Below are 9,729 nucleotides of genomic sequence, written 5' to 3' on the forward strand. Positions count from 1 at the left end.
CTGATTTTATGCAGACTTGATTAAAATATAACATGTTTACATCTAAGTTTAGTTTTATTTGTGCATAAAAATATTCAGGGAGTACTTAATAACAAGGATGTTTAAATAAAAAAGAAATGAAAAGTGCAGTAGAACAGAGGGATCTAGGAATACAGATACAAAATTCCCTAAAAGTGGCGTCACAGGTAAACCATAGAAACCATAGAAACTACAGCACAGAAACAGGCCCCTTGGCCCTTCTTGGCTGTGCCGAACCATTTTCTGCCTAGTCCCACTGACCTGCACACGGACCATATCCCTCCATACACCTCCCATCCATGTATCTGTCCAATTTATTCTTAAATGTTAAAAAAGAACCCGCATTTACCACCTCGTCTGGCAGCTCATTCCATACTCCCACCACTCTCTGTGTGAAGAAGCCCCCCCTAATGTTCCCTTTAAACTTTTCCCCCCTCACCCTTAACCCATGTCCTCTGTTTTTTTTCTCCCCTTGCCTCAGTGGAAAAAGCCTGCTTGCATTCACTCTATCTATACCCATCATAATTTTATATACCTCTATCAAATCTCCCCTCATTCTTCTACGCTCCAGGGAATAAAGTCCTAACCTATTCAACCTTTCTCTGTAACTGAGTTTCTCAAGTCCCGGCAACATCCTTGTAAACCTTCTCTGCACTCTTTCAACCTTATTTATATCCTTCCTGTAATTTGGTGACCAAAACTGAACACAATACTCCAGATTCGGCCTCACCAATGCCTTATATAACCTCATCATCAGATAGGTAGATAGGGTCGTAAAGAGACCTTTTGGTACATTGGCCTTTATTAATCAAATTTTGAGTATAAGAGCTGGAATGTTATGATGAGGTTGTATAAGGCATTGGTGAGGCCGAATCTGGAGTATTGTGTTCAGTTTTGGTCACCAAATTACAGGAAGGATATTAGTAAGGTTGAAAGAGTGCAGAGAAGGTTTACAAGGTTGTTGCCGGGACTTGAGAAACTCAGTTACAGAGAAAGGTTGAATAGGTTAGGACTTTATTCCCTGGAGCGTAGAAGAACGAGGGGAGATTTGATAAGAGGTATATAAAATTATAATGGGTATAGATAGGCTTTTTCCACTGAGGCAAGGGGAGAAAAAAACCAGAGGACATGGGTTAAGGGTGAGGGGGGAAAGTTTAAAGGGAACATTAGGGGGGGCTTCTTCACACAGAGAGTGGTGGGAGTATGGAATGAGCTGCCAGACGAGGCGGTAAATGCCAGTTCTTTTTCAACATTTAAGAATAAATTGGACAGATACATGGATGGGAGGTGTATGGAGGGATATGGTCCGTGTGCAGGTCAGTGGGACTAGGCAGAAAATAGTTTGGCACAGCGAAGAAGGGCCGAAAGGCCTGTTTCTGTGCTATAGTTTTTCTATGGTTTCTAAAACACCTGAATTGCCCATTAAATCTCATTAATGAGTTGTCCCATTACCTTTGAAGATCTGTATCATACCGCCCTAGGCCCCTTGTTTCATTCAAACTGCTGAATATCCTGTCTTTTATCAAATACCACTGTGCCTCACCAAGTGCATTACCTCACGTGTCTGGATCAAATTTTGTTTGCCATTTTTAAGTGCAATTGACCACACAATCTACATCTTTCCACAGTCAAAAGCTCTCCTTCTCGCTGTTAACCTGCACTCCATAGTAAGTATTACAAAAAGCATGAGAGGACTGAATCTTCACAAACCTCAGTGTTAACAAATTTCCTGCTTCAGAACCTTTCGTCAAACCGTTTCTTCATGGTAGTGACTCAAAGTTTGAATCAAATTTTCTATTTTTCCCTTGGATCTCATAGCTGTCTGACCAGCCTGCAGTGTGGGAGCCTGTCAAAAACCTTGTTAAAATCCATGTGATTACAGCTGACATAAAGCCCAGATTAACCTTCCTTGTTACTTGCACAAAAAATCCAATCAAGTTAGCCAGATATGATTTTCCTTTAATAAATACATGCACCTAATACACTCATTCTGTCCTCTGTAAAAGAGACTACGGAGAGAAGTAGAATTAGGCCATTCGGCCCATTGAGTTTGCTGATCTATTTTCTCTCTCGACCCCATTCTCCTGCCTTCTCTCCATAACTTTTCATGCCCTGACTAATCAAGAGGTCCTACAAAACAGAACTGCTTACACCTGACACAACCCTTGCTTTTAGAATTCTTTGAAATAGTAAAGTTTAAAAATAATGGGAAGTCATGATAGTTTCAGTAGCCAGTGGGACTGAGATACAAACGAAGTCAGATGATGTTATATCATTCAAAATAGATAACAGCTATCAGAAATTCACAACGCCAAGATTGATTCTGTCTTCATTTTGCAGCAAAAGTGAAGGAGTTGTGGCTGTGAAAGACTTAGGGAATGGGACTGAAGACAAAGGACTTGGGCTAACTAGGTGATATTTGAACTACTTGAACTTGAACTACAAGGGGACCGATATCCTTTCAGGGAGGTTTGTTAGTACTACTGGGGAGGCTTTAAACTAGGTTTTCAGGGGGATGGGAACCAGAGTGCCAGAGCTGACAGTGTGGCTGGGGTGAAAATAAATGATGTTAAAAGTTGAAGCAAAGCCCCAAATAGAAAGGTTGTGAGTAGTGGTAAAGACCTTCTGAGGTGTATCTATTTCAATGCTAGGAGTATTGCGGGGAAGGCAGATGAGTTGAGGGCGTGGATTGACATGTGGAATTATGACGTTGTAGCAATTAGTGAAACTTGGCTACAGGACGGGAAGGACTGGCAGCTTAATATTCCAGGGTTCCGACGTTTCAGGTGTGATAGAGGCAGAGGAATGAAAGGTGGTGGGGGTAGCATTGCTTGTCAGGGAAAATGTTACAGCAGTGCTCAGGCAGAACAGATTACAGGGCTTGTCTACTGAGTCCTTATGGGTGGGGCTGAGAAGCAGGAAAGGTATGGCCGCATTAGTGGGGTTGTATTACAGACCACCCAATAGTCAGCAAGAATTGGAGGAGCAAATCTGCAGAGAGATAGCAGGCAACTGCAGGAAACATAAAGTTGTGGTGGTAGGGAATTTTAATTTTCCATATATTGATTGGGTCTCCCATACTGTTAGGGGTCTAGATGGTTTAGAGTTTGTAAAATGTGTTCAGGAAAGTTTTCTAAATCAATATATAGAGGGACCAACTAGAGGGGATGCAATATTGGATCTCCTGTTAGGAAACGAGTTAGAACAAGTGACGGAAGTCTGTGTAGGGGAGCACTTTGGTTCCAGTGATCATAACACCATTGGTTTCAACTTGATCATGGACAAGGATAGATCTGGTCCTAGGGTTGAGGTTCTGATCTGGAAGAAGGCCAAATTTGAAGAAAATGAGAAAGGATCTAAAAAGCGCGGATTGGGACAGGTTGTTCTCTGGCAAGGATGTGATCGGTAAGTGGGAAGCCTTCAAAGGAGAAATTTTCAGAGTGCAGAGCTTGTATGTTCCTGTCAGGATCAAAGGCAAAGTGAATAGGAATAAGGAACCTTGGTTTTCAAGGGATATTGCACCTCTGTTAAAGAAGAAGAGAGAGTTGTATGACATGTATAGGAAACAGAGAGTAAATAAGGTGCTTGAGGAGTGTAAAAAGTGCAAGAAAATACTTAAGAAAGAAATCAGGAGGGCTAAAAGAAGACATGAGGTTGCCTTGGCAGTCAAAGTGAAGGATAATCCAAAGAGCTTTTACAGGTATATTAAGAGTAAAAGGATTGTAAGGGGTAAAATTGGTCCTCTTGAAGATCAGAGTGGTCGGCTGTGTGCGGAACTAAAAGAAATGGGGGAGATCTTAAATGGGCTTTTTTGCGTCTGTATTTACTAAGGAAATTGGCACGAAGTCTATGGAATTAAGGGAAACAAGTAGTGAGATCATGGAAACTGTACAGATTGAAAGGGAGGAGGTGCTTGCTACCTTGAGGCAAATTAAAGTAGATAAATCCCCAGGACCTGACAGGGTGTTCCCTCGGACCTTGAAGGAGACTAGTGTTGAAATTACAGGGGCCCTTGCAGATATATTTAAAATATCGGTGTCTACGGGTGAGGTGCCCGAGGATTGGAGAGTAGCTCATGTTGTTCCGTTGTTTAAAAAAGGATCAAAAAGTAATCCGGGAAATTATAGGCCAGTAAATTTGATGTCGGTAGTGGGTAAATTATTGGAGGGAGTACTAACAGACAGAATCTACAAGTATTTGGATAGACAGGGACTTATTAGGGAGAGTCAACATGGCTTTGTGCATGGTAGGTTATGTTTGACTAATCTATTGGAGTTTTCCCAGGAGATTACCAGGAAAGTGGATGAAGTCCACATGGACTTCAGTAAGGCCTTTGACAAGGTCCCGTGTGGGAGGTTAGTTAGGAAAATTCAGTCGCTAGGTATACATGGAGAGGTGGTAAATTGGATTAGACATTGGTTCAATGGAAGAAGCCAAAGAGTGGTAGTAGAGAATTGCTTCTCACAGTGGAGGCCTGTGACTATTGGTGTGCCACAGGGATCAGTGCTGGATCCATTGTTATTTGTCATCTATAATCAATGATCTGGATGATAATGTAGTAAATTGGATCAGCAAGTTTGCTGATGATACAAAGATTGGAGGTGTAGTGGACAGTGAGGAAGGTCTTCAGAGCCTGCAGAGGGACTTGGACCAGCTGGAAAAATGGGCTGAAAAATGGCAGATGGAGTTTAATACAGACAAGTGTGAGGTATTGCACTTTGGAAGGACAAACCTAGGTAGAACATACAGGGTAAATGGTAAGGCACTGAGGAGTGCAGTAGAACAGAGGGATCTGGGAATACAGATACAAAATTCCCTAAAAGTGGCATCACAAGTAGATAGGGTCATAAAGAGAGCTTTTGGTACATTGGCCTTTATTAATCAAAGTATTGAGTATAAGAGCTGGAATGTTGTGATGAAGGTGTATAAGGCATTGGTGAGGCCAAATCTGGAGTATTGTGTTCAGTTTTGGTCGCCAAATTACAGGAAGGATATTAGTAAGGTTGAAAGAGTGCAGAGAAGGTTTAGAAGGATGTTGCCAGGACTTGAGAAACTCAGTTACAGAGAAAGGTTGAATAGGTTAGGACTTTATTCCCTGAAGCGTAGAAGAATGAGGGGAGATTTGATAAGAGGTGTATAAAATTATAATGGGTATAGATAGAGTGAATGCAAGCAGGCTTTTTCCACTGAGGCAAGGGGAGAAAAAAACCAGAGGACATGGGTTAAGGGTGAGGGGGGAAAAGTTTAAAGGAAACATTAGGGAGGGGCTTCTTCACACAGAGAGTGGTGGGAGTATGGAATGAGCTGCCAGACGAGGTGGTAAATGCGGGTTCTTTTTTAACATTTAAGAAAAAATTGGACAGATACATGGATGGGAGGTGTATGGAGGGATATTGTCCGTTTACAGGTCAGTGGGACTAGGCAGAAAATGGTTCGGCACAGCCAAGAAGGGCCAAAAGGCCTGTTTCTGTGCTGTAGTTTTTCTATGGTTTCTATATTTTGTTAAATTTCTACATGTCTAATACTAAACAATTAATAATTTAAATCAACTGTAAGGGTAAAGAGGATTGATAATAAGAAAGATTAGGACATGTGTCTGTGTATGTTGATGTTGGATTTTTGGTTGAGGCACATAGAGATATTGTTAAGGAGTAAAAGACAAGTTACCTAGGGAATGTCTGTGTTAATATTGTAGGAATGGTAACAGAAGAAACACAAAAATGTTTAGCAATATATAAAAATATTCATTGATTCACACTAATAGCACTTCAAGGGTGAGTTTGCAAAGATCTAACAAGTGGAGTATAACCCAGGGATTAGTAAAACTCCATTACGTCAGGAAATGTAAAGAAACTGATTAATTTAAATGGTGCCATTGCAGTTCCAAAAGGCACAATTTGCAAAATACTGATAAGCTAGTATTGCAAGCTATCAGGAATGCTAACAGAATGTTATTGTTAATTGCTAAGCAAACTGGATAACAAATAAGGAAGGTCATGCTATAATTACATACAGCTTTCATGAGACAATGTAGGGATTACTGTGTATCGTGTCAGTCTCTTTATTCAAAGAAGGACGTTATTGTTTTGTAAGTATTTAGATAAAAATACCAGGAATATAACTTGGGATTGTCAGATTAAGTTGAACAAACTTGGCTTGTATGCATTGGTGTTTAAAGATTCAAAGTTACTTGACTGAATTGTATAAGATCCTGAGCATTCTTTACAAGGTTCATGTGGAGAGGTTGTTTCATAGAAACAAAGAAAATAGGTGCAGGAGTAGGCCATTCGGCCCTTCGAGCCTGCACCGCCATTTATTATGATCATGGCTGATCATCCAACTCAGAACCCCGCCCCAGCCTTCCCTCCATAGCCCCTGACCCCCGTAGCCATAAGGGCCATATCTAACTCCCTCTTAAATATAGCCAATGAACTGGCCTCAACTGTTTCCTGTGGCAGAGAATTCCACAGATTCACCACTCTCTGTGTGAAGAAGTTTTTCCTAATCTCGGTCCTAAAAGGCTTCCCCTCTATCCTCAAACTGTGGCCCCTCGTTCTGGACTTCCCCAACATCGGGAACAATCTTCCTGCATCTAGCCTGTCCAATCCCTTTAGGATCTTATACGTTTCAATCAGATCCCCCCTCAATCTTCTAAATTCCAACGAGTACAAGCCCAGTTCATCCAGTCTTTCTTCATATGAAAGTCCTGCCATCCCAGGAATCAATCTGGTGAACCTTCTTTGTACTCCCTCTATGGCAAGGATGTCTTTCCTCAGATTAGGGGACCAAAACTGCACACAATACTCTAGGTGTGGTCTCACCAAGGCCTTGTACAACTGCAGTAGTACCTCCCTGCTCCTGTACTCGAATCCTCTCGCTATAAGTGCCAGCATACCATTCGCCTTTTTCACCGCCTGCTGTACCTGCATGCCCACTTTCAATGACTGGTGTATAATGACACCCAGGTCTCGTTGCACCTCCCCTTTTCCTAATCGGCCACCATTCAGATAATAATCTGTTTTCCTATTTATTTTTGCCACCAAAGTGGATAACCTCACATTTATCCACATTAAATTGCATCTGCCATGAATTTGCCCACTCACCCAACCTATCCAAGTCACCCTGCATCCTCTAACACTGCCACCCAGCTTCGTGTCATCCGCAAACTTGGAGATGCTGCATTTAATTCCCTCATCCAAGTCATTAATATATATTGTAAACAACTGGGGTCCCAGCACTGAGCCTTGCGGTACCCCACTAGTCACCGCCTGCCATTCTGAAAAGGTCTCGTTTATTCCCACTCTTTGCTTCCTGTCTGCTAACCAACTCTCCACCCACACCAATACCTTACCCCCAATACCGTGTGCTTTAAGTTTGCACACTAATCTCCTATGTGGGACCTTCTCAAAAGCCTTCTGAAAATCCAAATATACCACATCCACTGGTTCTCCCCTATCCACTCTACTAGTTACATCCTCAAAAAATTCTATGAGATTCGTCAGACATGATTTCCCTTTCACAAATCCATGCTGACTTTGTCCGATCATTTCACCGCTTTCCAAATGTGCTGTTATCACATCCTTGATAACTGACTCCAGCAGTTTCCCCACCACCGACGTTAGGCTAACCGGTCTATAATTCCCCGGTTTCTCTCTCCCTCCTTTTTTAAAAAGTGGAGTTACATTAGCCACCCTCCAATCCTCAGGAATTAGTCCAGAATCTAACGAGTTTTGAAAAATTATCACTAATGCATCCACTATTTCTTGGGCTACTTCCTTAAGCACCCTGGGATGCAGACCATCTGGCCCTGGGGATTTAACTGCCTTCAATCTCTTCAATTTACCTAACACCACTTCCCTACTAACATGTATTTCGCTCAGTTCCTCCATCTCACTGGACCCTCTGTCCCCTACTATTTCTGGAAGATTATTTATGTCCTCCTTAGTGTAGACAGAACCAAAGTAATTATTCAATTGGTCTGCCATGTCCTTGCTCCCCATAATCAATTCACCTGTTTCTGTCTGCAGGGGACCTACATTTGTCTTTACCAGTCTTTTCCTTTTTACATATCTATAAAAGCTTTTACAGTCCGTTTTTATGTTCCCTGCCAGTTTTCTCTCATAATCTTTTTTCCCCTTCCTAATTAAGCCCTTTGTCCTCCTCTGCTGAACTCTGAATTTCTCCCAGTCCTCAGGTGAGCCACTTTCTCTGGCTAATTTGTATGCTTCTTCTTTGGAATTGATACTATTCCTAATTTCTCTTGTCAGCCACGGGTGCACTACCTTCCTTGATTTATTCTTTTGCCAAACTGGGATGAACAATTGTTGTAGTTCATCCATGCAACCTTTAAATGCTTGCCATTGCATATCCACCGTCAATCCTTTAAGTGTCATTTGCCAGTCTATCTTAGCTAATTCACGTCTCATACCTTCAAAGTTACCCCTCTTTAAGTTCAGAACCTTTGTTTCTGAATTAACTATGTCACTCTCCATCTTAATGAAGAATTCCACCATATTATGGTCACTCTTACCCAAGGGGCCTCTCACGACAAGATTGCTAATTAACCCTTCCTCATTGCTCGAAACCCAGTCCAGAATAGCCTGCTCTCTAGTTGGTTCCTCGACATGTTGGTTCAAAAAACCATCCCACATACATTCCAAGAAATCCTCTTCCTCAGCACCTTTACCAATTTGGTTCACCCAATCTACATGTAGATTGAAGTCATCCATTATAACTGCTGTTCCTTTATTGAACACATTTCTAATTTCCTGTTTAATACCATCTCCGACTTCACTACTACTGTTAGGTGGCCTGTACACAACTCCCACCAGCGTCTTCTGCCCCTTAGTGTTACGCAGCTCTACCCATATCGATTCCACATCTTCCCGGCTTATGTCCTTCCTTTCTATTGCGTTAATCTCTTCTTTAACCAGCAATGCCACCCCACCTCCCCTTCCTTCATGTCTTTTGAGAGAAACTAGAAGTGTCTCCATTTAAAAATGAAGTGGCAGGCTTTTAAGGTACCAAAGAGATGTGTTTTTTCTCTCTCTGGGGATCATACTTCTTTTGGAATTTATTTCCTCAAAGAGTGATGGGAACAGAATCTTTAAATAGTTAAACAGAGGAGAAGGGTACTTGATAAGGTGAAAGCGGGAACAATTACTGTGAGAGCACAGAGATGAGGCTATAATCATACTAGTGGCTCACCCTTCATTTGTTAGTTTGAAAATTGTACTAAAATTCCTACGCTGGCTGCCTCAAAGTACATCCTCCAGTGTGTTGATTGCTAACAAACAATGCACTTCGCTAGATGTTTCAATCTCACCCTTGCAGTAAGTGGTTAGCTATAGGGCTGCCCCAAGGCTGGAAGTTTGATTCCAAATGTGAAACAAAAACTCCAGCTGCTAGAAGTCTAAAAAAAAACAGAAACTGTTGTCAGCCTTGATCAGGTCAATCGGGATCTATAAAAGGAGAAACAAAATTAATATTTCAGGCTAAATCCCCGTTTAAGAACTGTAAACATCTTTATTTAAGCTATTTCAGAACAGGGCCTGATAAAGGGACTTTGCCCAAAACCTCAATTGTACTCTTTTCCACAGATGCTGCCTGGCCTGCTGAGTTCCTCTAGCATTTCATGGATTTCCAGCATCTGCAGATTTCCTCTTGTTTGTGGTCAGTACTGGCCAGTTCTGTTGTGGGGTTTCCCATCCG

Source organism: Mobula birostris, chromosome 17 (genome assembly GCF_030028105.1).
Source record: "Mobula birostris isolate sMobBir1 chromosome 17, sMobBir1.hap1, whole genome shotgun sequence".
Taxonomy (NCBI): domain Eukaryota; kingdom Metazoa; phylum Chordata; class Chondrichthyes; order Myliobatiformes; family Myliobatidae; genus Mobula; species Mobula birostris.